Raw genomic sequence first — 13,203 nt, 5'->3', positions numbered from 1 at the left:
GTGAGTATGAAAATTTGGATTCATGCCCTGTATCCAATGCATGCCGGTATAAGATCCCTCGAGATGATCCAGGCGACGTTGAGGGGATGCGTGTCAAGAAGAGGGTGCCTGCCAAGGTGATGTGGTATTTTCCTCTAATACCACGTCTGAAACGTTTGTTCCTGAACAAAACGAATGCTAAATTGATGCGATGGCACAAAGAAGAACGTAAGCAAGACAATATATTAAGACACCCCGCTGATGGGTCGCAGTGGAGAAAAGTGGACAGAACATTCCCAACATTTGCAAATGATGCAAGGAATATAAGATTCGGCTTAAGTACGGCTGGCATGAATCCTTTCGGTGAGCAGAGCAGTGGCCATAGTACCTGGCCTGTGACACTCTATATATACAACCTTCCTCCCTGTTTGTGTATGAAGCGGAAATTCATTATGATGCGGTGCTTATCCCCGGCCCGAAGCAACCCGGTAACGATATAGATGTGTATCTGAAACCACTGATTGAGGATCTTCTATTGTTGTGGAAAGATAAGGGTGTTCGTATGTGGGATGCGCACGCAGAGGATCATTTTAACCTGCGTGCATTGCTTTTCGTAACCACCAACGATTGGCCAGCACTAAGTAACCTCTCCGGACAATCCAATAAGGGTTATAGGGCATGCACCCATTGTTTAGAAGAAACCGACAGCATGTACCTCAAGCACTGTAGGAAGATCGTGTATATGGGTCATCATCGATTTCTTCCGATCAAGCACCCATTAAGGAGGAGGCATGCTCACTACGATGGAAAGGCATATCATCGTACCAAGCCTAGGCACCGTTGTGGGAAAATGGTGTTTGAAATGGTCAAAGATATAAAAGTAGTATTCGAAAAAGGACCCAACAGCAGATCAGTGCAGAGTGATGACGGACATGCACCTATGTGGAAGAAGAAGAGTATTTTTTGGGAGTTACCTTATTGGGAAGTCTTAGACGTCCGCCACGCAATTGATGTGATGCACCTAACAAAAAATCTTTGTGTGAACCTTCTAGGCTTCCTTGGTGTCTACGGTAAGCCAAAGGATACATTGGAAGCGCGGCAAGATCTTCAACGTATGAAACAACGGGCCGCCCTACATCCAGAAAAAAAGGGATAAAGGATGTCATTATCTAAGTCTTGCGTGCTACACTCTTAGTAAGGAAGAGAAGCAAAGTATGTTCGACTGTTTGAATAGTATCAAGGTCCCATCAGGCTACTCTTCGAATATAAAGAGGCTACTGAACTTGAAAGAGAAGAAATTCGCACACGTAAAGTCCCATGACTGTCAAATGTTGATGACGCAATTGATTCCAGTTGCACTTAGAGGTATTCTACCAGCTAATGTTCAAGCAACAATCATAAAGCTATGCACATTTCTCAACACAATTTCTCAGAAGGCAATCGATCCATCGAGTTTAAGTAGGCTACAAGACGATGTTGTCCAAAGTTTAGTCAGTCTTGAAATGATATTTCCTCCATCATTCTTCAATATTATGACGCATCTTCTAGTTCACCTGGTCAAAGAGATTGGTATTCTCGGTCCTATTTTCCTTCATAATATGTTCCCTTTTGAACGATACTTTGCAGTCCTAAAGAAATACGTTCGTAATCGGGCTCGTCCAGAAGGAAGCATTGCGAAGGGTTACATCACAGAGGAGGTCATTGAATTTTGTGTTGACTATGTGGAAGAACTCTGCCCAATTGGGATTCCAGTATCACGTCATGAGGGGCGGCTGATTGGAAAGGGCACACTTGGATGAAAATCAGTAAATGCCACAGATCATGCCACGTTGAGCAAAGCACATCTCACAGTTCTGCAACAATCAGCCTTGGTGGCTCCATACATGGAGGAGCACATGCAAATTGTGCGAAGTATATACCCTTTGAAGTCTGAGACATGGATTACAAAACATCATAACGATACATTCGTCACCTGGTTGCAGAAGGAAGTCATGCCCAACGATCAAATTCATGAGCAGCTAGCTTGGCTGGCCAGGGGTCCGGCAAATTCAATCCTGATGTACCAAGGATATGAAATTAATGGTTACACATTTTATACAAGAGTCCAAGATAACAAGAGCACCAATCAAAATAGTGGTGTCCGTATAGATGCCACCGACTCTAGTGGCCAAACGAACTCATATTTTGGTTACATTGAAGAGATCTGGGAACTCAACTATGGTCCATTGAAGATACCTCTATTTCGTTGTCAATGGGTTAAACTCCCAGGAAAAGGTGTCGATATCGACGAGTACGGAATGACAACGGTAGACCTCAAAGAGCTTGGCTATGGAGACGAACCATTCGTCCTAGCTAAAGATGTTACTCAAGTTTTCTATATGCAGGACATGTCTAGCAAACTGAGAAAGGATAAGTCCAGGAATAAATCAAGTTTTGTAGGTGCCGGAGATGAGGCAAAGCGCCATATTGTTCTGGCAGGAAAAAGACAAATTGTGGGAGTCGACGATGTCACAGATGAAGAAGAATACAATATGGTTGAAGATATGACTCCGTTCGCAGTGGAGGTTGACACAAGTATTCTTTTAGCCGAAGAGGAGGCTCCGTACGCACGTCATGATCATAATGAAGGGACGATTATAAAGCGAACCATCGTTAATATTCCCTTAGTTGAATGATTATGTCTTGTAATATTTTCTGTGAACATTATTAGATTTCTTATGCAATGAATTGATTTATTGGACAATTAAATGATTTATTATGCAATTATTTGATTTATTATGATTTATTATGCAATTAAAATGATTAGTTATGCACCTAAATGATTTATCATGTAGTATTTAGAATTATTTTGCATTTAAATAATTTATTATGCAATTATTTGATTTATTATGAAATTAAAATAATTAGTTATGCACCTAAATGATTTATTATGTAGTAATTAAAATTATTGTGCATTTAAATGATTTATTATTGTGCACCTAAAACCATAGTTAATATTTTCTTAGTTGAATGATTTACTAGGCAGTTAATAAATTTATTTAGCAAATAACAAATTTATTAGACAATTATTTTAAATATTATACAATTATTTAAATTATTAGATAATTATCAGATTTTCTAGGCAATTATCAGATTTATTATGCAAATATCAGATTTATTATGAATTATGAGGCAATTAATAGATTTACAAGAGAAAAAGAAAGGGGGAAAGAAAAGAGAACCTTTGGTACCGGTTGGAAAATCCAACGGGTACCTTAGGGTCCTATTTGGGTAAAAAAAAAGTGGGGCGTCGCGCGGGAGTCGAACCGTGGCCGCGGAGCCCAAATTACCGAGCGTTACCATTGAGATACTGAAGAATTCCGTTCAAAGTGGGTCAAAGAAGACTGAAAATGAACTTCAAATTTCCTAAGGTACCGGTTTTGGAAATCTACCCGGTACCATAGGGTCTTTTCATTTCCCGCCCGTTGGGCCTTTAGGCACCGGGTGTGTGGAGAACCGGTACCTAAGGCCTAGCCTAAGGCACCGGTTGGAGATACAACTGGTACTTAAGGCCTGCCTAAGGCACCGGTTGGATTTTTGACCCGGTACCATTGGCCACGAGTATAAAGCCATTGCCTTCTTCCTCCCAAATCTCTACTGCTCATCACCTTCCTCCGGTCGACCGCCGCCGCCCTCCATCTCCGCGCGCGCACCGTCGCATAGCCGTGCCACCGCTGCCACATCGTCGCGCCGCCGCCTCTTCTTCTCTGTGCTCGGTCCGGCATCGTCCGCCCGCGCTGGTGGCCCCCGCCCCTCCTCCACTCTAGCCCGCGCCAACCTCATCGTCGACGTCGACTCCGGCGACCTCCAAGCGCCCGGCCCAGACACGCACACACTATCCGCGCATTCCTCAACCTCTCTGGTGGTCGCGCCGTCCTCGATCGCCGTCGCCAGCCCTCCTCGACGCCACGCGCGGCCCCTTCACCTGCAGCACGCGCCCCACCCCCTCCTGCGACGTCGGCGCCCCCTCCCATATAATGTATAATTTTTTTCTTAATTGTTTTATTTATTTATATATTATGTATAATTAGTTTGTATAAATAGATAGAATTTAGTTTTTAATTAGATAGAATTTAGTTTTTAATTAGTCTGTATAATTAGATAGAATTTAGTTTGTATTATATATGTATATAGTATAATATTTAGGTATATAGTATATAATTTATGTATATTAGTATTTAGATAGAATAATGCTATTAACTATTACTATTAGATAGAATTTTTAAATAATTCTTTTAACTATTACTATTAGTATTTTTTGATGAAATATTACTATTAGTATTAGATAGAATAATGCTTTTTAGAATTTTATTACTTTTATGTATAATTTTATTACACTATATAATGTAATTACGACGACGAGTAATGACGAAGACAACGAGTAATGACGACGATGAGTATTATATGTATTGCACTGTATAATGTAATGACGACGACAAAGAGTAATGACGACGACGAGTAACGACAATGAGTATTCGTATTCGCTCTCTAACTCACTTACGCATGCGCCGTCCCTCGACCCCGACTCTCAACCCCGTCCCTCGACTCTCGACCTCGACCCTCAACCCTAGACCTCGACCCTCAACCCTCAACCCCGGTTCCTCGACCCCGTTCCACGACACACACACACTCCCACTAACACACACACAGAGACACACACACACACACATAAACACACACTGTCTAATACACTCTAACACACACACACACTCACTAACTCTCTCTCTCTCTCTTTCTCTGTCCCTCTAACATACACACACTCTCTCTCTCTCAAACACACATATTCGTTCAAAGAATTGAATTCTCCTACTTCATTTAAGGATGGACACATACTCTAACACATTTTTACGGTTTCAGTTAAGGATGGACCCCTTCGGTGATGACGAGGTTGCCAAGCAATACATGTTGGATGCAATAAACGAAGATACGAGAGCCAACACCACCCAGCCAATCGCTGAAGAAGATGCTCGGATAGCTGATTCGTTCCTGAATATGTCTGGAGATGCCGATGAAAAAGATGATGACTTTGTGCCGCCGCCCAATCAACAGCAGCATGTTCCAGTACGAATCTTAAAACTATATGCATGGTGACTTCGTTAGATTAGTATTGCTATTAACATATCTTTTCTGTAATTTGGTCGACCTCCGCATCGACTTCGTTGAGCCAGTCAAAAGGGAGACGCCGGCCAACCAAGAAAATGGAGGGAAGACAGGTCGTCACAGAAGTGGACGTAGAGGGCTGTCCAAGTGCTCCAGAGGCTGCTAGCACAAAATTTGTCAACCAATGTGGGGTTATTGTTCGGGCAAGAATTCCGATCACCACAAGACTATGGAAAACGACCAAACCCGAAGAACAGCAACACGCCGTGCCTGCACATCAGAAGGAAATGCTATGGGCAGAACTCAAGGATATGTTCACTCTTACTGAAGGAGTTGACCAAGAACTTGTGAAGAAATGTGCCTTGAGAAAGATGGCCCTTGCCTTTGCAACTTTCAAGAAGAAGTTGTACACCAATTACATCAAGAAGGATAAGGAGCCGAACTGGGACGATCTTCCTCAGGTTAAACCATACTGGGAGGAGTTCAAACAATACAAACTATCAGAGGAAGCCCAAAAAAAATCCGAACAAGCCAAGGTGAATGCAGGAAATAAGAAGTACAGCCACCACCTTGGGGCTGCCGGGTACAAGAAGTCAGTTAAAAAATGGCAGAAGATGGAGCAGGACCTTTTGGATAGAGGCATCAGGCCGACGACTTGGGATTGGCCGGATAGATCCAAGTGGTGGTTATTTGCTAATGGCGTGACACTAAACCAGTTGGATGGAAGTCTGGTCGTGCCCGAGCATATGCAAGAAGTGTCCCGCGATCTAGTCGCTGCAATAGATGAGACTCAACAAGGAACATTCCATCCTCAAAGGGAGAATGATGAGCTGACAAGGGCATTAAAGAATCCGGAACACCCTGGATGAGCCCGCGGTATCGGCGTGGTCCCATGGAAAGTTGCTTGGGCCGGAGATCCCTCTTACAAGACTCACCGAAAGAGCAAAGCCGAACAGGAAGAGAAACTTCGTGCCATAGAAGAAAAGATGAACAAGAAGGTTGCGTCCTTGGAACCTCAGATGGATGCCAGGGTCAATGAGGCGGTGCAGCTAGCTCTGAGCCAAAGGGGCACTGCTGGGTCGAACCCGTATGTTGTGATAAGCCCGGCCTCTCAGCGATGCAGCAGCTGTGCATCCACGGCGGCGCCCGACGTACAAGCGGAACAGCAACCCCAGATTGAGCCAACGGCGGTAGATGACCAGAGGTATCCAGTGGATGATGTCACCATGCCGACACCGTGCGAGCTTCATGTGCGAGCAAGAAATATATCCATTCATGTCGCATACGGGTCAACCCTGCCCCTGAATCCTTCTACTACAATTCATGGAATGCCGATACCCCCTGGCTACACCTCCGTCACAATCGAGCAGATAGTTGGAAACAATGAGGATCTTGAGCTCGAATTCATTGGACGGGATGGAGAGAAGATATTGGGAGACGCACTGCACGGGGTCATTCTATGGCGCAAGGCCGACATCAAACTTACTACAAGCACAACGGCCCCCGTGCAGACCGATCGCCCGTCTCCGCGGCCTACCTCACCGCCGTCCCCACTACCACCTCCTTCACCACAGTCTCCGCCGGCGCAAAGGGCCACGAGTATTCCAACTCCTCCTGCACTAGAAAAGGGAAAGAAAAAGACATCATCCCTCCCAGCGGCTGGACCCTCAAAGAAGAAGCAGAAAACGGTCGAAAGACAATTAACCTACGAGAAAACCGCTGAGGGGTTGGAAGAGGAGACTGTTCGATATATAAAAGAACAATTGAAGCCTAAAGTCCCCCTGCCGAGGGAAAAGGTACCTCTAGAACTAGGGAAAAAGCTTCTCGCAAACCTAGACAACCCACCAAAACTGAAAAGCTTACCCTCGGACTATGATCATACTCTGACAAAGGCACACAAGGTGAGAAATCTGAAGAAAAAAATGTGGCAAGACCATTCCTCAGCTTGGCAAACAACAAAAAGAACTCGAGCCCCTCCGGGTGCCAGGGTTGCAACTCCTACACCCGACGGACGTACAACTCCAGGCAGACCTACAGGCCGCAATATTTCTTTATGAAACTGGATTAACGCTAGAGGAGGTAACGGGGCATGTGGAGGCAAAAATCCCTGTCGCTCGCGCTATTACTCCATTCCAGCATGGAAAACCTTTTGTTACTGAGGAAGAGGAGAAAAGTCCAGGCACACAGATGTTCAATTTGCACAGATGGTACCTGCAAATGGCGAATGACGAAGGGGAAGTGTTTGGAGTCAAGTATCATGGCCATGATTTCTTCCGCGGGGAGGACGACTTCTGGGTGTACTTCCAAAATTTATATCACATTTACCATCGACAAGCCCTCGACGCCTCTATCATCACCATTTGGGTTTTGTAAGTATCACTTACCTCTACATTAATACTTTTTGTTAACAAGAACATAATTATATGTGTGCATTATAAAATTTCTATTGCATCGTTTAGACAGGAGACCCAAAGAAGCCGAAAACATGGATGGCACCATCAGATCGGCTTCATGTCTCCTTTGCTAGTCAACCAGAAATTGATCAACGAAAGTTACAAGGAAACATGCCAAAACATGTACGATTTGTTGACTAGGCAAAATTACAAATCCTATATATTCATACCATACAACTTTGGGTAATCCTTGGTCGACTCAATCCTCTGTTATATTACTAAATAAATACTAAGTTGTCTAATACATTTATGTATATATCCTATCTATATCTGCAGTTATCATTGGATTTTACTCATACTTTCTGTAGAGACCGGCAATCTAAGTCTTTGACTCAATGAGAAATCCAAAGTCCGCAATCCAACATATCATAGACCCCTTGAATAGGTAAGTTTAGTTTGCACAATCAAATCCTTTTTCTGTTAATAACAACTCCTGAATATCAAACTTAACTTTGAGCGCAGGGTTTGGAAAAAATTTATGAAAAATAACAAATGACGTGGTCAATGGAGGCCCGAACTGAACGTTAACATGGATTATCCGGTATGTTCATTCATAAAGATTTATCTCGTTAAGTATATAATCCCAAATTATTCTAAATTGAGTAATTTATTTGTTTCTCCTTAAGTGTGCGAGACAACAAGGAACTGATTGGTGCGGGTACTACGTATGCGACTACTTGCACATCATGACTCCATGCGGGAAGGCTACTGATGAAGAAACGAGAGTACGTCCAAACTGTTCACTAGTATATTTTCATAATTGTACTAACGCACATGATGTTAATCCTTTTTTCCTAAATGATAGATGTCTCAAATGGGGGATGAATGTTACTCTACTGATCAGATCAACGCCGTGTGCGAGCAGCTCGCCGGATTCATTTTGAATGAGATCTTAGATCCTAGAGGCGAGTTCTACCACGACGGTCACATCTATAGAGGACTTCCATCGACCTCCTGAAGGAACTAGTAGTTGGACTGCTAACATGACTTGTACATTTGTAAATATTTTTAAACATTATGCCTTGATGTTTGTAAATTTGTAAATATATTAGTTCATCTAATTAGCTTAATTATATGCTCGCATTTCACTTTTAGTTAGTTTCAAATATTCTCTGAAAACAAACACGAACGACCAATGAACGTATAGTACTGTAGAGCTTGAGTGCGTTTAGCAATTGTAAAAGAATAAACAGTAATAAATATAATAAACAAAACTGGATTTGGGGGAAAAAAAGGGAAAAGATCATTGGTACCGGTTGGAAATACCAAAGGGGCTGCCATTTTACATCAGCGTGGCAGCCTCTTTGGTACCGGCTGGTCTTTCCAACCGGTACCAATGGAAGCCTAAGGCACCGGTTGAAAAACCCGGTATCTTAAGACGAGGCCATTGGTCGCGGTTGCGGAGCACTGGTTGGGAAACCGGTGCCTTTGGCCCTTCTCAGCCGGTGCCCAAGGCCCGTTTTCTAGTAGTGCTTTCATCTTGTAAAGCATTCACGATTCCTTGCATGTCCCCTGCTCTTTTCTTTTCCTTATTCATACCAAAAAGCATGAGACATTCGCCTGCTTTTTCTTTCCTAAAGATACTTTGGTCCTTTAGTAAAACAAGTAAATGCTTCATAGGATCATTAATACTAGCCATTTTGAAAAGGATGTAGAGACCTCGAAACTTTCACTATTATTTGCGTATATGAGAATCATATAATTGTCATGCAAAGTAGCTTTATAATGTTGCAATGTCATTATGTTTTGTAGACATTGCAGCAGAAAACATGGGTCAAATTAATTAAAATTATGTTCTATACAGTTTATATGTTCAAAATAACTAGCAAGGGAACCTGAGTATTTTTTCCATATGGATCATGTATATTCTGTTGTGTGAGAAAAATGTCATGGCTCAGCATTTGGAGGGTTTCTGTCTTTTCTCCTTTGTTAAAAATGGCGCACATGACATCATGAGATCCTAAAGGTAAAGAAACTGGAGTACAATAAGAAAGCTCATGGGAAGTAATAAAAATTTACTAATCACTTCTCCAACTCATGAAAGAACAACAGACCGACTCAGATAGGTATGCACCCAGCTAAAACAACTCCCTCCATCTTTTTTTGTCATAGTCCTAATATATGTGCCATCATACTTTCCAGGTTTGATCATAGATATATTCTCATAGCTGAGCAATTGTGTTATATGGAAATGATACTATTATTCATCTTCTAAAATTACTACATGAAATTATACATTTATTAATACACATTAAAATACAGCCAAAGGAAGGGGGGCAGTAATAAATACAAACTGGAACGGGAGCAGTAATAAATACTAACTGGATCTTGGCTTTGGCCAGTTTGGTTCATTATAAAACTCCAACAAGCTGGCAAGCTAAGTTTTTAATAAATGAAGCTTTTGTTGAAGTAAAAAGATGATACTGTTATGGAAGTAAAGAGGAAGAAGGAAGACTGAACTCTGTGTGTGTATTGCAATAGTCTCAAAGGGGTATATATACAAGAGAGCACCCAAACCCTAAACACAAGGAGATTACAATACTATTATACTCTAACACCCCCTCTCAAATGCAACGTGAATGCAATGATGTTGCATTTGGAGAGTTGATACTAAGCACTAGACTAAAAAGAAACAAGAAAAAGATACATCCAAGTCTAAAATCTTGATATCGTCGAAGCGTGCAACTCTTGAACATGTCTGTAGATGAGCTCCTCCACAAGAGGGTATTGCCTTCATAGACCAGTACTTGAGAAAATACCCCGAGTCTTCACAAACCAGTACGTCGACTCCTCAAACACGAGCCTTGCTTTGGAGAATTGAACTTGACAGTAACATTGAGATGTGTCAAACCAGCCAAAGAGAGAAAGCACCATTGCAAGACGGCAAGTGGCGAGACAGGAAGGTGATGACGACAAATAGACGGCCATTGATCATGACATGGAGCAAGACAGCTCCGAAAGGGACCAAGAGGACATTGTCGCACCACAATGATGATGATGAGATTAGCTAAATCAACAAGACTCAGCTAATCATAAAACAAAGAAGAAATTGGCTGACTGACTGAATTGTGGACACCCACGGCTTCGATGAACTGGAGAAATATATGTGGACTTGGATTGATACTGATAGAACATGAGACAAACGAAAATGACTTGATATAGTAGACAGCAGCAGCAACAAACAGACAGCAGGCACAAGCAAAAGAGATCAGCAATGGCGTGCAAGAGCTCAAGATGCACTCCAGATAAGCCCAAAAGAAGTAATTTGTGGCTCAAAAGCAGCACAAAAGGATACGTGAGCTGAGTGTGCCTTGGCCTCTGATGGGCAAAACGAGATGACGGCGTGGCTCGAGTTGGAGCCGACGCAGGAGGAGGCGGACGGTGGCCAGGCGGCACTCGATCTGTAGACGGGCAGATTCACGCCGGGACCAGCTGCAACGGGGAGAGGAAGACGAGCTGCGACGGGCAGCTCCCCCTCTCCACTCGACGGGGTAGCTGCAGCATGCTAGCACCTCCTCCCTCGACAGGACGGAGCAGATGGTGGGGACAGCCGGTGAAGAGGAGGACGGGCCGGCGGCGACGGGCGCAGATGAGCGGTTGTGGTCCGCTCCCACGGGGAGGCCGCGACAGGCGGCGGTGGAGGGCCCGCAACGGATGGGCGGGCGGCCATCCACGACTGGTGGAGCGGCGACGGATCTCCCCGCTCCCCATGCCCGACGACGAGCGGGCGTGGCGGTCGATCCGTGCCGGGCGGATCTGCACCGCAGTGGTGGAGGGGCCGCGATGGCGGCGTAGGAGGGAAGGGGATGGCAAATCCGCGATGGGCGGAGGCCGGATGAAGATGGCGGCCACCTCCAGCCACCGGATCCGCGACAGGAGAACAGCCGCAAAAGGGTAAGTGCTACTCTACTACTGCTGTGAAAGGATGAGCAGGGACGGCGGCGGTTGCGATGTGTGCGCCGGCTGTAGACGAGGCAAGGGCCGCGACGGTCGTAGAGGGCAGCAGACCGGCGGCAGATGGCCGCGATGGGCGGCGTGTGGGGGGCGACGGGCGGCATGTCCGCGACGCGCGGACGGCAGTCGGCTGCAGATGGAGGACGGGCTGCCGCAACGGGCGGCAGAGAAGACGACGGCGGCGGATCTGGGCAGGGGCTGCTGCTCCCCTCCCGCGACCGGATCGACGACACGAGGATGAAGACGGCCGGCGGAGGAGGCGGGGATGACCGAATCCGCGAGGCTGGATGTCAGCGGGATGGCGGGGACGGCCGGATCCTCGATGGGCAGAGACGATGATGCGGAGGAGAGCCGGCGGACGGACGGGCAGCGCTGCTGCTGCACTAGCGGACGGACGGTGGAGCGACGACGGATCCACGACGGGCGGATCTGAGGTGGCCGTGACGGCGGCCGGTGGGTGGGGCAATGAATCTTGCTGCTGCTACCAACATGAGAAAAAAAATGGGTACGCTGCTATCTGCTGCTGCTGTGACTCAAACTAGAAAGGGAAATAGGTTTGGGGCTTCACGATTGCCGCCCCCGGGAGGGAAGAATCGATCCTCCCGGGGACGGTGCAGCAGGACGCGAGGGTGGCGGACGGATTCAAGCAACCTGGAGCTCTGCTACCATGTTACGGAAGTGAAGAGGAAGAAGGAAGACTGAACTGTGTGTGTGTATTGCAATAGTCCCAAAGGGGTATATATACAAGAGAGCACCCAAACCCTAGACACTAGGAGATTACAATACTACCCTTGACTATTATACTCTAACAGATACAACTATCTTGAGATCATTTCCTATACACATCTAAGATGCAGACAGCCTTAAAAAATATATATGAACAAAGACATACTCTATCAATCCCCAGACAAGATCATCACCCATATGCCTAGGTAAAATACTCCTTGACTGCCTGCTTTAATCGCTGGCAGGCTGTCGCAACCAAATCCCATGAGGGTTATTCCACAAGACATTACTGCACGCTGAAAGGTGACTTAGGATGCTGTTATTCACTTCCTCTGGTTCCCTAAAACAAGTCGTTTTGAGATTGTCCTAAGTCAAATATTTTAAACTTTGACTACAAATAAATTATTTTGTGTTGAGTTTGAAAATGTGAAAGTGACGTAAGTAGATTCATCTCAAAATATAGTTTAATAAAAGAAAAAGTTGACTATATTTTTTAAATATTTTATAGTAAAAAGTAGTGGTCAAAGTTGTTTCTGGTAGACCGTGTCCATGTCCAAAACGACTTGTTTTAGGGAACTGGAGGGAGTAAGTTTCTAGCTACTTAGCTTGCAAGCTATGACTATGAGGAATTACATGGGACTTGAAACAACAAGCTCTATTACGAATGGCTGCTACTTATTAGTCGCTATAGCTATGTAGGTATGATATTATTTTTTAAGGAGGAATATTCATTTTATTTGCAAGTTATTTACTTATTAGTTACCCACTGGCTTAGTACCTGGTCTATTTTTCACAAGCCGACCACAAACTCCTGAGATGCTACATTGCTACTACACAACACTACTAGCATGGAAAACTATAAAATTTTGATAGCATCTCCTCTAAAACACAAGCATAGCGGAAGCATAATTATGATAAGAGATATGTAATAAAATACAGCACACTAGCATTC

The sequence above is a fragment of the Panicum virgatum genome, chromosome 4N (assembly GCF_016808335.1).
Source record: "Panicum virgatum strain AP13 chromosome 4N, P.virgatum_v5, whole genome shotgun sequence".
NCBI classification, from domain to species: Eukaryota; Viridiplantae; Streptophyta; class Magnoliopsida; order Poales; family Poaceae; genus Panicum; species Panicum virgatum.
Note: the sequence above shows the minus strand (reverse complement) of the source record.